Source organism: Mycetomoellerius zeteki, unplaced genomic scaffold (genome assembly GCF_001594055.1).
Source record: "Mycetomoellerius zeteki isolate Tzet28-1 unplaced genomic scaffold, Tzet1.0 scaffold1104, whole genome shotgun sequence".
Taxonomy (NCBI): domain Eukaryota; kingdom Metazoa; phylum Arthropoda; class Insecta; order Hymenoptera; family Formicidae; genus Mycetomoellerius; species Mycetomoellerius zeteki.
In genome coordinates this window covers 106,242-129,218 of record NW_017256023.1, presented here as the reverse complement: position 1 = coordinate 129,218, position 22,977 = coordinate 106,242, and the positions used below count along the sequence as shown (strand labels likewise).

Below are 22,977 nucleotides of genomic sequence, written 5' to 3'. Positions count from 1 at the left end.
TTATTGTTATTTAATAATTATAAAATATTTGATTTTCTTCAATAAATTATTAAAATTAGGTATTAATTAATTATTAGGTATTAGTTAATAATTTCTTTTATTAATCTTATATTTTTAATTGTTTTCATTCATAAATTCAATAGAATTTCCTTTCAAAGGAAATACGATAAAAAATACCTGTAGGTATAATTTAGGCGACCGGTTGTCTAAATCGTACCTTTTGCAGCATGTTACAAAAAGATTTATAACAAATTAATTTGTTATTGGTGGAAAATTAAACATGTAATAATAAGCGTCCAAAACCTCAAGCTACAATTTCTAATGTTTATTTGCATATAAAACAGTGCCAAATGGAAAATATAATAAAAAATAGGTTAAGTGATACGCATTCGGCAACTTTCCCCTAAGCTAAGAAGACATGAATTAAGATCATTATTTAATCCTAGAATATTTCCTACAATTAATTTTTCCTTATTAATTATTTCGAATTTACTGGATTAAGATATAAATTTATAATATAAATACAAAATTTTTGATAATTTATATAATTTTTACTTTACGAGACGATGGTTGATTTTGAGATAAAATCAATTTTATTTTTTATGATATTGCGTTAACTAGTCAACTGAACTAAGCGATCTTACATTCGTTGACACATCAAAATCTTAGCTTTCAAACAAAACCAATATTAGCTTGCTAAAATTTTTTACATGAAGATATTGGCGATTATATCGATCAGCAATCTCGATAAAAACGCTTAAGAATAAGGATAAATGTCCTCGGGCGAAATTAATTTTATTTTTGCAATTAATTAACGATATCTTGCAAATTAGTTGTCCGAGAAAAGCACTTTGCACTTATTGAAATCAAGAATTCAGCTTTGAAGCAAGCTCAAGATCATCTTGCTGCGATTTTTTTACGCAAAGATACAGCTATATCGATCACGTTCACTATCTGAGCCGTGCACTTGACCAGCGTGTGTTTGCACTTCGACAGTGATGTATCTTGTTTCAAAGTATTTGTAGTACACGTGTTTTCGTACCTGTTTTTTTAGCAACGTAACTGTTAAGTTATATATAAAAAAAACGCACACGATGTTCTTTCAAATACATTACGTGCAAGCCGAATTTTCAAAACGCTGTAATTTAATGAAAAATTGTATCAAATTGACACTATCAAATTTAATCATTTGTATAAAATAACGATATATTTAGGAGCAACGGCGACTTAAATTAAATTAAATTTGACACTATAAGTTTAACAATGTAGAATCATATATGCTTCTTTCCACAAAGAAAATAAGTTTTCTTCTTGCAATTTGGAAAAAGCGGTTCCTTTTTAAATATATTCTTTTAATACGAAAACAAGATCAGATTAAAAAATTTATTTTTATAATATTTTAAAAATATTAATAAAAAAAAGCAATAAAATTTGACAAAATACAAAAAATTTTAAAAATAAGATTTTAAAATGTGTCAAATGTAAACAAAAAAAGCTTTTTTGCGATTTTATTCAAAACGAAGCAAAAGCGAGCATATCTCTAAAGGATTTTTTTTAGTTTATCGATTCTCTACACTAGGCTTGTCCAATTTGAGCTCTGGAGCCAAAACGCAAAGCTATCGACAAAAAAGAATTCAATATGGGTAAGATTTCGGGGACTGGTAAGTATTGATATGTGCATATAAGTGACGCTTATCAACACTTTATAATTCCTACAATCTTACATTGAATTTTTTTACATCGATGGCTTTGCGTTTTGGTTCCGGAGCTCAAATTGGACAGGCCTGCTCTATACGCTCCCGAAATTTGGTCATTTAAGTTCTAGACATATTATGTATATGGTATATGTATATATAAAATTATATATAGTATATGTTTTTATTTTATATATATGTATAAATACATATATAACATTATATTAAAAAATTTTTATTATCCGTTTTAATCAAATCATTTATTCAAATATTTTAGAAAATAATCCAGAGTATATCATATCAAGTATATCATATCAAAGAAGTCCTACGAAGCCAACAACCTGGACATTCCGACAAAAGAAGGAGGCCTAGGAGAGGCATCAGGCACCGGTGGAGCAACTTTGCAGTAAATATTATTTCTTATCTGTGCAAAATTATTTTTTTCTTATTTATACGAATCATTTTATTTAAATGATCGAAAAATAATAATTAGAGAAAAAAATTAGTAAAAGTTTATAAATTTTATTCTTGTGAAAGTTCTTTTCCAAAAAATTTTATAATTAATTTTATAATCTTTAGATATTGTAAATTAAATTCAATACACATAATGATACCATTTCCACGGATATTTTCTTTAAAGAAACTGCGCAATTTGCGGATTATCGTGTTTTGATACATCATTAAATACCATATTGTGTTTTGATGCATTAAACTCGCAAAATAATCAGTTTTAAAACATTGGTTATCAAGAGCGCTACTTTAATATGTTAAATTTGTGTGTTACAGAATCACTGTAGTTAACGTTCCAGATAACTCCACTGTTGCGCATCGATTGGTGAGTGAAAAAATTTTTTTGAGATAACAGATCTCTGTAACAATTATATATATGTATCGAGATGTATTCGCTATAATAGATATAACGAATACATCTCGATACATATATATGTCAAATTAAGGCAATTATTTTATAAACGTATTTTATCTCATAAATCCTTTATCTTAAAATAATAGTTTATATTATAAATTTTATTTCGTAAAGTCTTTTAATGAAAACAGGATTAATACATACATGTGATGCAATAAGTAAACTCTTTTCTAAAAATTTTCTTAAAATTTTAAATCGAAATAATGTGGGTTATGAAAAAACGTTTATCAATATTCTCATACGAATGGAATCTCTGCAAATAATATTTTTGATCAGCCTTGTGCAATTTTTGATGAATTAATATCCCCTTTAGGTAACCTCTCGTTATCATGCGTTTTTTGCGTTTATCTGTAATCGATACTCGTGTATACGAATCGAACATATAATAATGTTGTTAGCCGGCCATAATAATGAGTCAGTAACTGAAAAGGAGTTTTTTTCCTTCTGACTGATCGAAATATGATCACATTAAGCGGCGACAATGAGATTTTAAGACGTAAAACTTAAGCTTTAAACTCTTAGTCGTAAGAAATTGACCAATCGAATGTGAGGAGAATACTCGGCTATGATCGGTCAATTTCTTGCGGCTTAGTGTTTAAAGATTAAATTTTTCGCCTTAAAATCTCATTGTAGACGCTTTAAAGATGGCCAAAGCAATAAAAAGTATAAATCCATTCTGGTCCGAAGAATATGGAAATTATTCGCAAATTAAATGACCAATATTGGTTACCGAGTGCCTATTGTATTTAAAATAATATATAATATTTTTTGTATATCAATTTTTTGTATTATATTGTATAATTATTGTAGCGGTAGATACTTTTAGGCAATAATTATTTTCCTATAATGCTCAGATTTGAATATCTCATATTGCTCTTTGAGCTAGGAACTTTTTACTTATTTGAACGTAATTTTCGAGCTATTTTCGAATGGAGAGTGCAGAATGATGTATTGTCAGCTTGATTTATGTAAAGCTTTTGATTCATGCGTCCGGAAAGCGTTGACATATATCGATTGCTCATTAATGATATTTCGCGTAAATTTATGCGTTTTCGGGATTTATGCGTTAAAGACGCATTTAGTGTGTAATATTAAATTTCGATTAGGTATATTATATATTTTCGCGGTTCTCGTCAGGCTTTAATTGATCACCAATTTTATTTTATTAATTATATCGTACCGCATGGTATTAACTTAAAATCTTCAGCTTATATTTTCATATGAGATTGGGAACTCCGAAGTAATCGAGCTATCTGGATTATATTTTCAATCTTGGGGATTCTTTTGGGCTTAGAAAGCAGATAAAAGAAGAGCGTTATATTATGTATCATACTTCTTTCGCGTTATTCTCTCGCTACAATATGTAATCAAATACACGTCTTATAATTAAGAAATAATCGTGTGCAATTAACGTCGCAAGTGTCGTTTAAAGTGCCGCGCGATTATTGTCTTCTTGTGATTAGTGCGCTCACGATTATAATTAACCGCGTTTTCGTGAGTGAGTATTGTGTAAATAACACGAAAGAATAAGAGAGGAAGAGTAGGAGGCCTGGGAGAGTCATCAGGGGCGACAATTTATTGCAGTGTGAAACTTCATGAAAAATTAAGTAACAATAGCGCAACCCTTTTTACCGTGAAGTAGTTTTTTTAAGTATAAACATTTAAAATTTGACTAATCATAAGCATTGGTTAAAAAATGTCTTTCCTATAGGTTGTCTTTTGTGTAATAGTGAGCGTACAGCGACAATGTTTTGTTCAGTATTTAATATCATTGCACGCATGTTACATGAAAGATAACTTTTTAACTAACATTTATGATTAGTCAAACTTTAAACATTTATACTTAAAAAACTACTTACGCTTAAACTACTTCCATTTAAAAAAAATGGCTAACATTTTATTACTTAATTTTTCACGAAATTTTACGTTGCAATATATTACCTTCGAATTTCGGAACATCCTGTATAAATGCACATTAATTTTTCTACCAAAATCTATTGATACATACATATAAATCTCCATGAGCATAAATCTATCTGTAACTTTATTAATAGTATATCAATATATATTAGTATAATTTCTCATTGAAATATAATATACAATAAAAAAAACTTGCATGTTTTTAAAGATATTAAATGCGCAGAGTGTGTGAAGTTATAAAGAGGATATTCTCAAGAAATTGTAATTTCCTTTGTTTTGAAACTAAACATTTTAAAACTAATTCGCATTTGTAGATTATCTGAAAGTAAATTATCACGGACAAAAACATTGCGACACTTTCTTTCAATGAATTTTGGAGCGTGCAAAAATGACGAAGACGATCTCACGATTTTTGGATAGCTTCTTATTGTCAATCAAATTGATATTTGTTGAAAGAAAATGTTGCAACCTTTTTGTCCACGGCAGTACATTCGTGTCAGTTGGTGCAGTTCGTGCGCAATGAATTAAAAAAACTGAACACTGAACTTATTGTTGGTCGGCAATCATCATGTACATCGGCCTGCATCTCGTAAGGTCCGTTATTTCCGTCTCCGTTTGCTCGATCAAGATCCTTAATTCCCTTTCAACGGATCGCCGTAAGATCGATGTGACGGTGATGAACTTTCGTTAGCGATCGGTCGCACTGGCTCTTGTCGGTAATATCACGAAAGGGCGTCCTCTTTTCCGTGACTTGAGGAACGTTAGTAAGTAATATGCTTTTTTTTCTTCTTTCAACAGATGTTATCCAATCCCGCGATGTCCTCCGAGAATCCTCTCGGGCATAATGGATGTCCTTCCATCTATCGGTGACATTTCGCCTCCGAAGATTTGAGATTGGCTAACAAGTCGTAATAAGTTTCACGCGGAGATCATTATTCTCTTATTAGACCCCGTCTGATTGTTCCTTGTATTAGGAAAGCGAACGCAAATGCATATAATAATATCGCCTTATGCCATTATCGTCTTAACTCGTACCGTAAAGTTGTTAGAAAATCAATTGATTTTTATAGAAATAACTTTACAAGATAATACAAACAATTCTCAAGTGATAATACGAGCAATTTACTTCGTCAAAATATCAATTCTAATTCATCAAAGAGAGATAAGACATGTTTATTGTTTATATATTTAATAAAATAATCTGAAAACCTTTGTGATTCTTGTGCCGTCACATTTTTAATAGAAAATTATATTTCGGGAAAAAAAAATAAAAAATTTCTTAGAGAAAGTTTTAAATCTTTTTATTCTTTAAAAAGATAACACTTTTAAAAGATAATACAGAAATGTGATAACAAAAACCTGTTTTATACAGTTGCAAGAAATGCTTGAAGTAATTAATAAAATAATATAATTTTATTTTAAAAGCAAAAGAAATTTATACAATATATAAAATCATCATGCTGAAAGAAACATCCATGTATAGTAATTATTACTTTCTATTTTCATCGCTTTCATGCTTATCAAAGATTTCCCTGTTACTTGAAAAGCTTTAATTTTTAATTTTTCCTTTATGCTTACGCTTCCTAAAACGTGTGTGAATAGCATACCGGCAGGTAGTGTACTGTAAATGAAAAATTGAATATTCAACCATACCGTTTTATCGATGTACCGTCAAAGTGTTGCGACGATAGGTTTTTCGTGTATTTTTCAGAGCTATTTCTCATGTCGATAGGAATATTAAAAAAATTTTTAGAGCTATCCGAGCGTTTCTCAGTGACTGTTTTGCCAATATGTATAACGTGTTCGATAAAATATGTTTCGTCGTTAAAATCGCACGTATAAGCTAAGCTATTATACGATCTCACTTAATCTCTACTTAAGGCTGTGCACTAGTCGCTACAGTTGTTACATTTTACGACATCATAAGTGAGAAATCGTAAGTAATTTCCGTTTGTAATGTGCGAAATAAATAAATGTTTTTTTCGCATTATTGTCGCTTTCTACCGATTAACTCGTAAAACGAACTGCAAATTCCTTTCATCTCTTTCTCATATTGATAAATGACTATATAATTTATTTTAAATTTCCCTTGTGTGGCTGAAATTTTCGACGATTGGCTAAATTTGTTAATTATTCTATCGTAAAACAAAGAAACACTAACACGCAAGGAAAACGTTTTATAACTATATGTTCTACTACAAGAAGAAATTACATATATACGGTTTCTCGCTACTGGCATCATAGATTCAATATGATTAGTCTGGAGCCTTCACTCTGACAGAGAATAATAGCTTCAGTTGAGTTGATAATTCCACGTTTCACTATAGTATGCTATTGGATCTGTGAAATTACAGTTCGCTGATTTGTTTCCCACATCTGACATCGTTACGGAGTACTATACATTCTCATATACCCGTGAAAATACTTTTTACGCATCGTAAAGCGGAATGAAATACTGCTGCTGTGTGTAGTGTTTAAGAAACTAATCAACAAGTTTGAGTCGCAACGATTCCGAGGTTCTCGTTGCTCGTTGATTGCTTCCTCAGGTACTGAGATGCTCTTACAACCATTTTTACAGCACCTGAATCCATCCTACCGAATTGCACTTCTCTTTATGATCTTTTAAAAAATTGCTAATTGTAGATATATCAAATATCTCATGACCTCATGGTCTATTTTTTCACGATAAATAGGTTCCAAATATTAAAAACAATTTTTTTTATTTACTATATACACACAGAGTATATCAAATGTTGCTAAATTTCTATTTTGTATCTGTTTCACAGGAAATTTTTAGATCATTTTCCTGTTTAATGTGAAGATAAGGTATTCTATCAACCTTTTTTCCAAATTAATACTAATTTCGAATTTTTCTGGACATATAATGTTTACATTTTTTTTTAAATTTTTGTTTACATTGTTAACGTTTTGTCTTAAATGAATGTGAAAGAGATAAACATGATTTCTTCAGTAGTCATAACACTTAGTCATATGATCAGTGTTTCTTTCTGCGATTAATTAAACAAATTAACAAACTGCTTATTGAAATACCGGATGGTGAGCTAGGCGTAACGAAAACGCGAAGAAGCGGGAGGACAACGACCGAACAATTAGTTTGCATCATGACAGGGAAGAAAGTAAGTCCTCAAACTGGCTGACGCGACATCAACAAACTGTCGACTGTAATTTATAGCGCGTGATGAATAATTCTTGATTCTATAGTCGCAAAGTTGAGACACGCCGCTAACTTTCCAAAATGGAATTGAATGTTCAGGCAAGTTAATGCAACGCAACGTAACGCAACGCGTGAGGAATCTATTGCGAATAATCAAGCCGTTTATAAAATCAACGGCGTATTTAATAAACTCCAATACTGGTAGTACTAATTAATATTATTAACAAAATTATATTTTTTTATCCCGCCGATAGCAAACGCTCCATCATTGATTTTATATTAAATTTTTAGATTTATATGACAACTTTATTAAATACTGATAAATTTGAATAATATCAAAGACAATATATTTAATAATGACATCCTTTTAATTATCTATAGGAATATTTAATAAAATATTCTGTCCCATACATGTTTAAATAATATTAGAATATATAAAATAATGATATAAAGTATAATGCTATTATTGATATAAAACGTATAATAAATTATGATATAAAATATAATATGATAAAATATAATATTAATATGAAACTGTACGCTGCGAGTTTTATATGCATCAGTCAAAAAGAAATTTTAATTCTTAAGTTTTCTTATTTAGTTATCAAATACAGCAGTTACATCGATCTAAGGGATTTATTTTACTGCTATTAAAACGATATAATGTTGAGAAAATATACAATTTTTGTTAAAAAAAAATACGTTCATTAATTCGGTTTTTAATTCAAATGTTTTATGGTTTTCCTGGTTTCTCTGGGGTGCAAGAATGCACATTTAAAAATATCCTTTCTCATACTTCAACGCCTCTTAAGTACCACCTAGCTTCGTCGTTACGTCGCAGCGTAACCACGTCCGCATACGTTATTCAAGAAAAGTGCTTGTCGTGAGCTGCGCTGGTACTACCACTGTAATTTGACTTTTTCGCGAAGGGTGTATTTTTCCCCTTTTTTCAACACGTGCTGCTATTATTACTGGCATGAAGAAGTGCATCGGGAGACAATGGTGTGCAGCAGTGTTTCGTTTCGTTTGCGTGTACAATATAGTACAGAAAAAGAGGACAATACAGGATTAAAGCAAACACTGGCTTTCATATCCTTGTTACTGTCACGTTCGCAGATTATAATCATGTTAAATAGCTCATGTTAAAAATAAGAAAAAACGTATCTTTAATATCATTAAATGTAGAATCGAACTATTAAATCACTTAAATTAATAGTAATTTCGAATGAATTCACTTCATATGCGAAGCTTTATGTTGTTCAATCAGCTAACGTATTTCTTTTTTTAATTTCGTAAATTAACACAATTCTTAGCGTAACACACAGCGTGGAAAAATACATGACGTAAAATGGAAAATTTCTTGCAAAGGAAGCAAGACTCTCTCTCTCTCTCCCTCTCTCTCCTGTAATTATTTATTATTAGATAAATCCTCTTGATAAAAAGTAAGGTAAACGTCTGTACACTTATACAAAATTTATTATTATTAATCTCAAATGCTTTTTTTTGTTACAATATTATAATTTAACTGTATTTAACCCTCAACTACATGTCTTGTTTTAGTCTTAATTTATATGTCTGAGTCCAAATCACTCACAGCGTTTCTTACTAGCTTTGTAATTATCACAAATCTCAATGAAAAAAAATTTTTTTAATGAAATACCAGAAGAGGAAAATGTGAACTTAAAAAAAAACGTTATATTGATTCATTTCAAAAAGTATAATTATTTGCACGATTGAAGTGGGGGCATTTTTCGTGTTCTGGTTTGCATTTTCTTCTTTAAAAAAAATGCAATGAAAATATTTTATATTAAATATATAATGATTTCAACATTATTTATGATTTTATAAGTCCGAGAAAATAAAGCGCCAATGATACCTCTCTCACAAAAATACTTTTTCTGACAATGAATATATGTTTTAATTATAAGAAAACAGCACATATATTTGAATACAGCTCTAATAAACAAACTTACTAAAAACGAATTTTCACTGTGTTGGTAACAATCTATCGAATTTACATTTAACGAGTCTAAGTCACTCAAGTCAAACTTTATTGCATCACAATCGACGTCAAAAGACAACAATAAAACAATTGAGAAACAGACTTTCAAAATTTTTCGTTTTGTCTAAAATTTATAATTTTCAGAAAAAACAGGAAAGAAAGCTACAAGAAAATTACTCCCTTTACAGAAAATAATAATTTGCCAATAATATTAAACAAAATTACTAAACAATTGCTAAAAGTTATAAATAAATGCATTTTGTTTGGAAAGACATAATGCACTTCGAATGTCCGGACTTTTTTCAGCACATAAATCGATAGCGAAAAAATGCTTCCAGAACATCGTAGAATAGCTTAAAATATAATATGAGTCTTTTAATACTGAACACTACTATATCATCTCTAACTCAAAAAATGAAATTTTCGACAAAATGCATTTTGAAAGTCTGTTCCTCAATTGCATTACGACAGAGAAAGGTTCCAAGTTTTTTTACCCCGCCCCCCCCCTCCCACTTCAACTCTGCAATATTAATTGTACAAAAATTGCAGCCGGCTAAAATTGTCACCCGAGTTCAAATGACCCTCTCATGTAGTTGAGAGTTAAAGATTACAATTAAAATATAATATTGTATTTAAAAAGTATTTGATTATGATTAATAATGATATAAACAAATAAATTTTTTTATAAATGTTCGGACTCGTCAAATATATGTCCGATCATGAAACATTTATCTTATATTTATATTATTTTAAATTTATTTGATCTTGGATTACTAATAAACGGAAAGTCTCAATAACGTTTGACAGTTGACATTCTAACTTAAGTAATAACTTAACGCTTAAAAGATAGCATTCTATTTCTTTCCTGCCGACTGCATCGGTGTCAAACACCCTCACGGGTTAATCGTCCGTACGAGGACGTTTATAGATGCTTACAGGACCCGATCGTGTCTCGCGAATCGAAAGGCGAATCGCCTTGCGCATTCGTTCGCCTTGGCTCGGCTAATATCACAGATGAAAGTGAGTTTACTGGCGCGACGCGTTCATCAGTAAAAGGATGAGCCCGCAAGTTGCCTCTCTCTTCGCTGCGAGAGGAGACTTCCTCTCCGCCTCGCGCGCAGTCAAGAAGACGAATAGAGAGGCGTGGGAGATCGTGTCATTCACTAGGTAGTGCTTACTACGCTATCGGTACGTCGCATCACGAGAAACGATCGAAAGTTGCACTCCGTGCGGCTGTAGTTTCTTTTATGGTTCTGGCCACGGTATGGCACATGTCGTGACCCTCACGGCAATTCGTAAAACGTTCCGCAGAATCTAGCCGTATGATATATTGCATCGCCTCGAGACTTCGTCGAGCTTCCGCTATTATCTTTTGTATCTGAAGACGATCTTTTCTCGGCGAAAAAAAGATTCTACTTTTTCTTTTTACGCTCTTAAGAGTTTTAATCTCGGGAGCAAAATGACGAAGTAAAATTTAAATTAGGACTGTATTTAGGAAAAATAAGGGAATAAGGGGAAAAAATAAGGAAAAATAAAGAAAAAAAACAGAAACGCATTTATCAAATTTAATTTTAATCTATTTTTTAATTCAGTACGATTCTCAACGCCTTCCCGGTATCCACGCCTTGACATTGAAACCAACACTAGTCTTTTTATATCAGCCTACATTACTTACCGAGTCGAGAGAAAGTGCTCAGTGTGCTCGAGATCGTATATCAACTGTTTCGTAAGATTTCCATCGATCTTTAGGAGCTGCGTAAGTATCTGATGAATTTGGAGGTGATGAAATTTTACGCGAATTTTCCATGCTCAGGATTTTATTTTATTTTCATTATGTATTATAATGTCAGACGATGATATAAGAGGAAAAGGATCCCTCTAGCAGATTAAAGAAATTGAATATATCTGTGACTAATAATAAGAAAAGGAGAAAGTAAAGACTAATTTTGTAAGATTAGTCTTTAGATCGCGAAGATGAAGATTGAAAAGAATAAAATTCCTTTTGTTTTTTGCCTCTTCTCCCCACCTCAGACATTTTATTCTCTATACATGATTTTGTTCGATATTGTAATTCAAATATTTGATACATTGTTACTTCACATTTTACAGTTCTTATTTATAGAAAACATTATTAATATTATAAATCTTCTAAGTTTTATATAAATTAGCTCAATTTATTACACAATTTACGTTTTTTAGTATTTTTACTTACAAACTGCGTAATCACCATTTCTATTACTATAATCAATAACATGATTGGAAGTTAGCAAGCTGAGTTTGAGCCTTCTTGTATATGTAATAATGACGATACGTAATAAACAGCGCAATCCTGGAGAAGACTCAGATAAGAATCAGAGAGTCGTGACATCGAAAGTTCATAGCAATAGAACGCGCGCGTCCTGAATGGAATGGCTAGATATTGCCGCAGAAACGTACTATCGTAAGGATAGATATAACTAAGAACTACAACTATTACGATAGTTTTATCGATAAACAAACATTTACTCTGCACGTTTAAATATTTGGCGTTATCTTTATTGCGCTAAATTTCCAAAAGCCGGAGGGCAGTTTCAAACAAGATGAGTATGTAGTTTCAAATGAACGCGATTTCTGGAACTATTAGAATTCCATGATGCAGTGCGTGCGTGACGGTGCTTATCATTATTACTTTGATAAATTAATGTTTATCTACGATCGAGAATATTTAGATAGCCGATTTAACTTTAAAACTTTTAGTAAACTTTAAAATATTGCTGGAGGAAGATTTTGATAATCGTTTTAAAAGGATCGTTTATACGGGATCGATATTTTTCAGGATCAAAAATTCTATAAATTTAGCGTAAAAAGAACAAACGTTATGTATTTTGACAATTACGCAATTACGATTTTTCTTTTATGCAATGAGTATATTAAAAATAATATGTTAAAAAAATAATATATTAAAAATAATTTGTCCAAAATATATATCAAAGATAAAATAAAAGGATATTATTAATTTGAGTCACAGTTAATTTCTTCGATGATCTGAAATTAACTTCTAATCTGTTACTAGAAAAAAGCGTAATGACTTGATGACACTAATTATACTTGATACAGACGTCCATATAATCAATACCCGTTTATTAAATTCTATTCATTTTCATACCTTGTAATTTTAATATTTTTTTTAATACCTTATAATTTTAATATTGCTTAAATAATTATATAGTTACTTAAGCTGTCGCTGCAGCTTATATAATTAATGTAGATTAAGTGATTAGTTATTTGCATCAATGTAAAATCAGTTATCTTATTTAGAAATCAAAATCATTTACATAATAAAGCCTGTATTTTTTTCGGGCGATCACTTACAACACTTTCTTTACTAGTTCAGTCCCAAAGATTATCTGATTTTTTTCGCCACACAATCACGCAACTTTTAATTCTCTTAATCTTGAGTCATCTATTTAGGCCTGTTTTGCTTGTATTGGTTTACATCAATTGTCTAAACGATTAAAAGGCACAAAGAAAATCTAAGAATAGGAAATATGATATAATAATAAGATCGTTTCATAAAAAAGAATTTGAAATCTGAAATTGCTTTATAGAAGAACTTATCGTTTTAACGTGATATGTAATTATCGAATACTTTCGAATATTGGGCATTTACCAAAGAATCATAGTTGTACTCAAAGCATTAGAAAACTTAAAGACATTCTGTGAAACTGAAATTTTTCAAATATTGCGACAATCCGATTATAGCTTAGGGTCACACGTAAAGGCAGCACAGACTTTTGCATAACGCATAATGTATAAGAGAATCAACCAGTCGGAGTTTTTTATTTTCATTCAGGGAATTCTCTTAAGCAAAAATCTGTGTTGCGGTCTTAAACATGATTTCAATCCTACGTGCATATCGGACGTTGAATACATGGACAACTACACAGAAAGAACGATTTTGCTGAAGTATCCAAAAATTCAATTATAGATACAGATTTGAAAATAATTTTGTTGGCTCAAAATAATTACGTAGAAATCTCTAGCATAATAAGCACGAAAATTTTGACATTTTAGCAGTTTGAGCGTCTTATATTTTGATGATCTAACAAAATTATTTTTGGATCTATATATCTAGCTAAATTTTTAAATTCTTCAGTAAAATCATTCTTTCCATGTAATCAGTCCTCATACGTGGGAGATGATCGGGGGATCGTTCCAGTCGTTCCATGATCGCGGCAATTCACTGTTGATCATTGAACCGGCCCTGAATATCGGCGTCGCGCCGTGCCGGGTCGGTGGGGATGGAGATCCTGGCGGCATGAGGTCCGTGCGCCCCACGGACGACTCGTCAGTACCGTGCCGCGATTCCCTCGCGACGAGAGAGCTCGCTCCAAGTTCCTTCGGCCTCGGCTGTACGCTGTGACTCTTCCCTTTTCTTCCTCTCCCTTTTCTCTTTCTATCTTTCTTTGTTTTATTATACTTTTTCCTCTTGCCGATCGTTCACGCGAACGAGATCGCATCCGCGGCGTTCGCGCGCGTGCGACGCTTCGCTCCGGTATCGGCCGAAGTTTTCCGGAGCCGGTCGCGTGTGTGCTACGACTTTGGAAATTTAGAGGATCAGCAGCCGAGGACCCAGGATAGTATTTTCGCCATCGCCGTCGGCGATCGTTGTCAGACGGGGCTTAACAGGTACGAGATGATCGTGCACGTTATTTTACAGCGCATTAATTCGCATGAATCTAAATGGATATACGCGTTGCTTCTATCATTGGTAGTTTGGTATTTTTCTATTTAAAAAGCTTCAATAAGTATTTAGTTTCTGCCTTTTCGAAATATGAAAGTCAAACTAATAGGAATAAATAAGCGAAAAATAAGGGCGAGTAGAATAATTAATGCCATATATATATGTCTTCCTTTATTCTAGATTTAGTAATTTTTAAATAAAAACATAATTTTTAGTAATCAGTATAGATATTACATTTATATATAAAGCACAAAAAACAAGGATATTCAGATAATTCTGATAAAATCTGATAAAATATCATTCTGTTTAATGGATTCAAAATGCAAAAATAATTCTGCAAAATAGTTCTCGTAGAGTTGAAATTCGGTCCAGGACAGTTTTATACAGAACGCCTGGTAATTTTGTTTAAAGTTTAAGATTCGATTTAGTTTATGTATCCCGGATTACGAAGTTATTATCGCAAAATTCTATATTACGTGTATCTTAATTTTTAAATCAAATTACAATTTCTCGCTTAAATATCCTGTAGAATTGCTTGCCAGTTTCCTCGTCGACATTATTTAATTTAAAAAGTGCTTTTCTTTAAAGTGATACGTCACTTACCTATATTGGAGAGAGGATTCCGCGTCCGAAACAGCTGATTACGAAGTATAGGTTTGCACGTAAACCGCACTTGCGCAAAAATTCAGCAGTAAATTTAATCGAAATTTAGGAGTGCATTAGGTATGAAAATTTTCCGACGCGTCTAACTGAAGGGTCATCGTCGGGCTGGGCATTTTCGTAGCCGGAGATGTAACACGAGCTGACGCGGATCGATGGAGCATTACTTTACGAGAAGGAGATATTTAACGTAATCATCTTAACTTAAGCAAATCGCATTTTTAGCATTTTGCTGTCAGACCTATTCCCAGTAAAATCTGCGTAAAGTATTTACGGTTTGTTTAACTATAGGACTTACTTAATATTAATTAAGCGATATAAGATAAAAATTGGACACTGTGTTATTTCCATGCCATAAAAGTAGCCTCGACTGTATGTATATATTATTTTTATTTATAAATAAAATGATGGATCGTGCATATAAAACTGAAAATATGAATGCAAACAGAAAATACGTAAATGGATATAATGCAAAAATCTTTATTATATGTATAGTTACATTCTGACAATTAGCTACTATGAATCAAATTTTTAATGAAAATTTTAAATAATTTCATCGAGTGTCTCTCAACATTTTATCGTTTAATTTCGTTACATTTTACCGGACGCTTCTATCGTCCCCAAGGGTTATAGACGCATCAAGGGGTTGCCATTGAATCGAACAAACTTTGGCGCGTTTCCACGCGTCGCGTTGCCCCGCGCTCATACAATCATTTTTATTATTCTCGTCGACACCAGGAAAGGCGCAGTTTTTCAAACGTTATACATTTAAATAACGACCACTGGAGTCCGACATCATGAAAAACATTTGTCATAAAATAATTTCTCGTTTATTTTCGGATTATTTCCTGACGTCTTCAATATTGTTAAGCATAATAAAAAGGAAATTCAAATGAATTGAATTTTACAATTTCACATGTTTTAATTCAGCGCAGTTTTTGACACAATTAGAATATAATACAGCACAGATCTTTAAAGAACGCCCTAAAGATGTTGAAAGGAACATCCCTGTGTCGTTTAGATGTCCTAAGGATGTTTCCAAGATGTTTTCGGATAAAATATGCTGTATGGGTCGGTATGTCATTAAAAAATAATACAGAATTCTCTCTCTCTCTCTCTCTCTCTCTCTCTCTTTCATACACAGGATATCATGTTATATAAGTTCCATAATATATCGAGGGATTAACTCAGGAACAACTCTAATATGTCTGGCATTTGTATTATTTGTAACATTCAACATCTGCTGTTGCACAATATACAGGATAGTATCGGGCACCCCTGGTCTTCCTCCCGGTTATTATGCGAAACTGGATATGAAATATTTGCGGTGTATCGCAAACTAAGATTGAAGATCCGCGAAGCATTCGCAATGTGAAATGTCACGATATCAATGATATTAGGTTCCTGGAGTATCATTATTATCCGCTTTGCATCTGTGCGTCGTCGACAGTCGACTCAGTGGAATTATTTACTGAAAGGTAGCTGTGCGATGTATATTTCGCTACTCCATTATCGCGTAAGCAGACTGACAGTTCCTTCCGAGTCTTTAGCTTTTGCTTCGTCTTCAAACATCGTGCTTAAATTGGGTACCGATGTTCTATATAGTTGACATAACGATATCCCTCCGCTTGTTGTTTATTAATTTGCTCACGAATATTCGATTTACGTTAATGTAAAATTCATAAATCTGCTTCGCATAATCCTTTCTATTAATTATTTTAATTAAAATCGATGTAATTATAATTAAAATCAATGTAATATAATGTAAAAAGCTCTTGCTATATAATTATGTTATATATTATTAATTGTTTTTCTGTGTTTAAATGATAAAGATTTAATTTAATTTAATCTATACTTTAACAGACCAAAATAACGCCCGATAGAATAACTTGAAGGGTAGTTGTGCGATGTCAGATAAATTTCATTTCCTTAGGTTCTCTTACATGCGGACGAGGCAGACCCAATTTGTGCTATCGTGCCGACAGATCCTTCTAAAAGTCCTTAACTTTAGCCTTTCGGCAAAAGAGGAAACGAGCTACATTCAGTACTGCTGAGATCAAATTAAAAAACGTGCTTATCTAAAAATGTCTTTATTTCCATTTTTCCGCCATTATTATATCATACTGTTTGCGTACTGAATAGATTTTTGTATTTTATATTAATTGTGTTATTCACAAGAAGTTGTTAATTGCATTTAACAAGCAAATAGTGAAGCAGTTAATGAAATAATAAATTGTATTGCTGTTTGCTTTCCTCAGTTTATGTTTAATAAGTTTGCATTTAATAAATGCAGCAAAATTCTATTACGTTTGTTAATTAACATACGTAAATCTAATTAGAGTTAAGTCTTGAGAATCAACTTCTTGCTCGACTTGATGTCGAACACGATGATAGTAAAGCGGGACGTCTCTAGGTCGAACTCGTCGAGGTCGCCATAATTAATTAATCTTGTCTCTAGCTAATTAATTAATTTGCGCTCCCCAGTGAATGAGGCACGCAGAATGCGATGTCGGACAAAGCAGTGGATCGTTAAGCAATATGTCATAACGAAATGTGTGTATGACCCATTTTTGCACGCGAACTTCCAGGCACGCAAAGTGGAAATCTCGTCTACTCGTTCTCTCTCTCTCTCTCTCTCTCTCTCCTCGTTTTGTCTCTGTCTGACAAAAACGTGGCGCAAAAGAGTCTCACGCTGTGTGGCCAACATCAGTGTAATTATACTCGGGTGTAACACGTTGTGTAGCACACTCGAGCTTGTAGGCGCGCGAGCTTCTTTCACGAGAGAGAAAATGTACGAAAAATATATTCTTTCTATTAATAAAGCAATAAAATTTTTTCACCCTATTAATTCTTACGCGAGTTATTCGGTCGTTTCTATTTCTGTCTGAGCAAAAGAAGAGCTATTGAATTCCGCTTCGTTCATACATCTGCTTGAAGTTTCGATTTATTCGATGGAAAATTTTATTAAACAATCGAATTCTCTGTGCACAGAACTGTGAATTATTTCAAACTTATCACGTTACGTTTAAGCTAGGTTTGTTAAATATTTAATGGATCCCACGAAATGTAAGACAATTATAGTATATCCATCATTTCCATTAATCTACTTTTGGCTAATTCTTCCTTTCTATTAAAACAAATATCAAGATAGATAATGACAGCAGAATATACCCGTGCAATTTATCTCATTTCGTTAGATAATGCGTAAAACGTCCTACTTTCGTAATTGTGTAGTTTTACTTATCACTCTGACAGATCTCGCACCTACTTAACACTATTAAAGAGACTTATTATTTACATAGTTACAGAATTAGAAGATTAAGAGAATAATATGCTATTATTCTAACAAAAGTGTAGACTTATACATGTTTTGTAGTAAATTAAAAACTTAATTGATGCATCTACACGCATTCACACGCAGAAGTGTCTAATATATACTAGATATCATTGATCTGTATCATTATTGCTCTCATTGTCTTTATGATTGTGATTTGGTACAAGTCGAATTTCCAATTATTATCCCTGATTGATCTTGGCGGGAGCTTCACTTGCTACCGACACGGCGCCAGATTAGATCCGGATTACAGTGATTAGTTCCGGATTCGATTGTACCCTCTAGTTTCGAAATGCGTGTGTGTATGATATCTACAAAAAGCGCAAGTTCTAAAGGGAGTCGTAAAGTAAAGCTATTCAACGTCAAATCGATCGCTTAATCAGAATATTGAGAAGAAGCAATTATTCAGAGTTACGATTAATACGATCAATGAGTGAAAATAAATCTATCGAATATTCACAATGTCAACGAGAAAGTCCGTGCGTTTTATTGTACGATATAAACGGTATGTGAATTGTTAATTTATTGTTTTATTGGATTTTATTTCGACATGAAATTGTCGGCACGAAATCCGAGTTTTGGAAGTGACAAATCTGACAATAAACACAATCTGCATATTATGACAACAGAAAGTTTTTCAACGACAACAAAATATCGTATAACAAAACAGGGATTTTTTCGCAATTTAATAATTTCCCTTTGCGTTGGACGTATCGGCTTTTACCCCCATGAGTGTCCTTTCAATTTCGGAAATAACGATATCAACGTGTATTGCGACATTATGACCGCGATATGACGGCGCAATCACAAACGCGATAATCACAAGCGCGCGTTTGATGTAATTTAATATGTAATAGATGGATACTAATTCGGGCTACGGCGTAATGACGAGCTCTCGGGTCATATCGAGGTTCAATGCATTTCGGAGGACGTGCTTTTGCGCAGCGCGTATAATTCGCCTCACCGAGGTGACGTTAATCGCGCGCAATGTAAATGCTCTTGTTCAGCATTACGCGCTGCATTAAACCTGTTTTGCGACAGAATGTAACGAGATATGTACGTAGACGCGGGGAAGATTTATTTAATAGCTCTTTTTTGCTAGACTGATGATTATGGCATTTGTAATTAAATAGAATGTTACAGTTGATGCATAACAAAAAAGAATCGTGTCTCTTGTACAACTACAGTAGTACATGTGCATATGTAGCGATTTATTTCTTGCCTCTTTCAAATTCTGTATCGTCACAACGAACAGAAATATATAGCGAAGCCTACGTGAATCCTATCGGATTATGTTCTATGTTAATTTAACGTTGAACTGAAATAAAAATTACGCGAACACACAAATATTTATACACATTTTCTCAAATTTGTTCGATCGGTGGTAATATCGCGATGACTTTGTGTTGTCAATTGACGATTGCACGTACGCTTGTATTCGAACTCTTTAAACTGAACCAAGAAATAACTCCGAGCTGGGATTAGCAGGGCTACATCAAAGTTTCGATATTGCCGTAATTCCCAATTTGCTGAAGGTACCACGCGCGGAACCGTGGGCCGTCCACTAATGCGATAAACGATCTGCCGGACGTCTGGTTTCTGGCTATACTACTAGCAGCGTCCGACCGATTTTCACATCAAAGCAGTCCCAGCTGCCGCTCCCGCAGACAAGTCGCATGGCCAATGCGGATCCTATTATCGATAAAATGTAATCGCTTTAACATGAACATTGAATATAATGTCATACGACAAAGTCCTTTTTTTTTTAGTTCTAATTATCGCAGTATTTAAGGATACATAAAAAATAAAATGTCATTTGTTATGTTTCTGATAACTATAATAATTAAACGTCTAAGCCATCGAAGTATTATAGATTCATCAATTATTTTTTCTGTTTTTGCTTTGAAATGGCTTCTTAATTTTGTCGAATAAATGCTTAGCGATAAAACTTTTAATTAAAATATTACTGTACCTTTTGCATGATTCAAAATAAAATTTTTTTATTTATTTACAGCTCTACAGTTTGCAACATTTTTAGTTTTTAATCGCATAATCTCCTAGATTAGTATTTAAGGACTAATCGGTATAATATATATATAATGCAATACGTTCGTAAGAAAGAAATTTACTGAAACTTTTGTATATATACACACACGCACAAATAAAGCATGTAACAATTCATAAATCTTACTTGTATTAAGTATACCACTTTTGCGAAAGCGATTGCCGCCTTAAGGACCTTTCCTACATTACAAGGAGATTAACGTCTCTCTATTAGGCAGGACGTGAATGAACTGCAGTACTAAATTTATGCTTCAGCTGGTACACTATTTATTCTTGTTTAAAAGTACATTTATAGTATTGCAGAAACGGTGTGTAGGACTTAGCACACATGTTAATGAGAAATTATTATTGTAAATTTCAGAAATTGTGTGTGAATGTAGATGCATCTTACAATAAAAATATAGGGTGAGGCATACAACTTGCACACCTCGAAAAACTTGGTAAACTCTTATAAGTTGTATGAAAAATTGTTATAAACAAAAGTTGCATGACTTCAAGGGAGCCATTACATAATGCATAAATTTTTTTTTAAGTGGAGGCTTTAAAAAAGATTTCAAGATCAGCTTCATTTTTTCAAATGTAGCTGATTGACCTTGAAATTTTTAGTTTACAATACTTATAGTTTACAAGTTTTTCAAGTTGTGCAAGTTGTATGCCTCACCCTGTATATTATGCATATATTTGTAGATACAAGATTTATTACTCTCTAAAGTTTGAAAATATACGCGGCTCGACATGACGTGTTCCAAGATATCAATTAAAAAGGAAAAATGACGCCGTTATCACAAATATACGAATCGACTCCGATTTCAATCGAGATACTTGATATTTTGCGTAACTCAAAGGTTTCCCCGAGTATCAAACTTGTGAAATGTGCTCACTGCTATTCAAAATATATAAGATGATTGAAAATGATAATCCGCCAATGCAATTTAATAAGTATTTCGCTATTGGATTCTGCAAAGTTTCAAACGGTGTTGTTTTTAACTTTGTGTGAAATACACATGTATAGTATCGGTAGCAAAAAATTTTACTAAAAGGAATAATATCGTATTTTATTCGAATAAATGTTGAAGAACACATCGTTAACGAATGTATCTTATTTTTAAAACAAATTAAATTGAACTTTTTATGTTTAAAACAGATATTAACATTATTTCTTTACTGAGTGCAAATAAATTTTTATCAAAATTCTTTTTTGGTATTTAATTACTATAATATTACGTTTATTTTTAATTATTGAAATATGTATTAAATTTAAAAAACACCGTGTAATCTTTAATTAAAATTGCAGTCGCAATATGGGGACAGTTTACATATTTTTCAGTTCATAAAATAAAAAATCTTCTATGTTTATTAAAAAATATTGAAAAATTATTGGAAAAATATTATTGGAAACATAAACAAAAGTTCACCATTATTACTTTTACGAGGTCTTTGAATCTCACGTATTCGATAAGCGTTCGATGTCGGTGCAACGACGAAAGTCGAAATCGATCGACAGCTGTGTACCGATGGGAGTATATCGGTGAATGTTCAAAGTTATTGATCTAATAGCAGCAAAGAGCGTGCTATAGATCGCGTGTACGCTTCGCCGCGATTCGATGTCGCGCGTGCGACCATATCGATATCGATATTATGCCCTGCGGCATGTTGCACAGCACTTACCCTGTACTTTGCTGACAAACAAACTTTATGTGCCATTTTTTATTTCGAATTCGAAAAGTTTCGACGATAAACGCCATCGCAAAAATGCACCGCAATTCCAAGCTGCGGAATTTCGAGGTTTGTTACGGCTATGGTAAACAGAATGTTCTGTGGATTACAAAGAGAGCGTATATGGATTACAAGAGTATATATTTCATCTCTCTACGTGGTTTATTTATTAAATTTGTGGTGCTTGAAAACAGATTTACTGTATTAATTCTATTAAACATTTCTGTTTTCCGCTTACGTAAATTAAATCGATTACAATGGTATTGATGTATCTCTTGTTATGTTTTCGTAAAATTTATTACTTTAGAACTTAGCTTAGCATTATCAATGTCATTTTAATTAATTTCAATTAGGCTATAGCAGGTTTTTAACAGAATTTTAATTTTCAAGAGTAATTTGACGTCGAAATTTTCGATCAAGGCTTTATGAGCGAAAAACGATTCTATATAAAGCGAATTATTAAAATATTTATTTAATATAGTGGAGTTATGGAGTGCACTTTACGTACAGATTGACGTGTGTCAATTTACAGAACATAAAATGAGATTTTATTTGATAAAATTAATAAATATTCAATGTTTGCGTAAAATCTCTGATTGAATCGTCCGTTTGAAGATCATTCACTTACTTTAGACAAACCGATTTTTCGATGCATACGTTTCTTTCCTCATACTTGTATTCCTCCGCCCTTTCTCAGCTAATCCTGCTGAAATAATTATCGAATTAGCATTACAAAGGAAGAAGGAGGTACATACGTATGCGTT

At 32.3% G+C, this 22,977-nt stretch overlaps 1 protein-coding gene across 1 annotated transcript in view; it reads left to right on the top strand.

Annotated features, from left to right (window-relative positions):
* The first annotated feature begins 14,147 nt into the window (after positions 1 to 14,147).
* Positions 14,148 to 22,977, top strand: part of thw (chitin-binding domain protein thawb) — a 42,627-nt gene continuing 33,797 nt past the window's right edge. The window contains exon 1 of the mRNA XM_018453645.1: positions 14,148 to 14,384. The gene's annotated coding sequence lies outside the window, so the exon portion shown is untranslated. The remainder of the gene's footprint in view (positions 14,385 to 22,977) is intronic.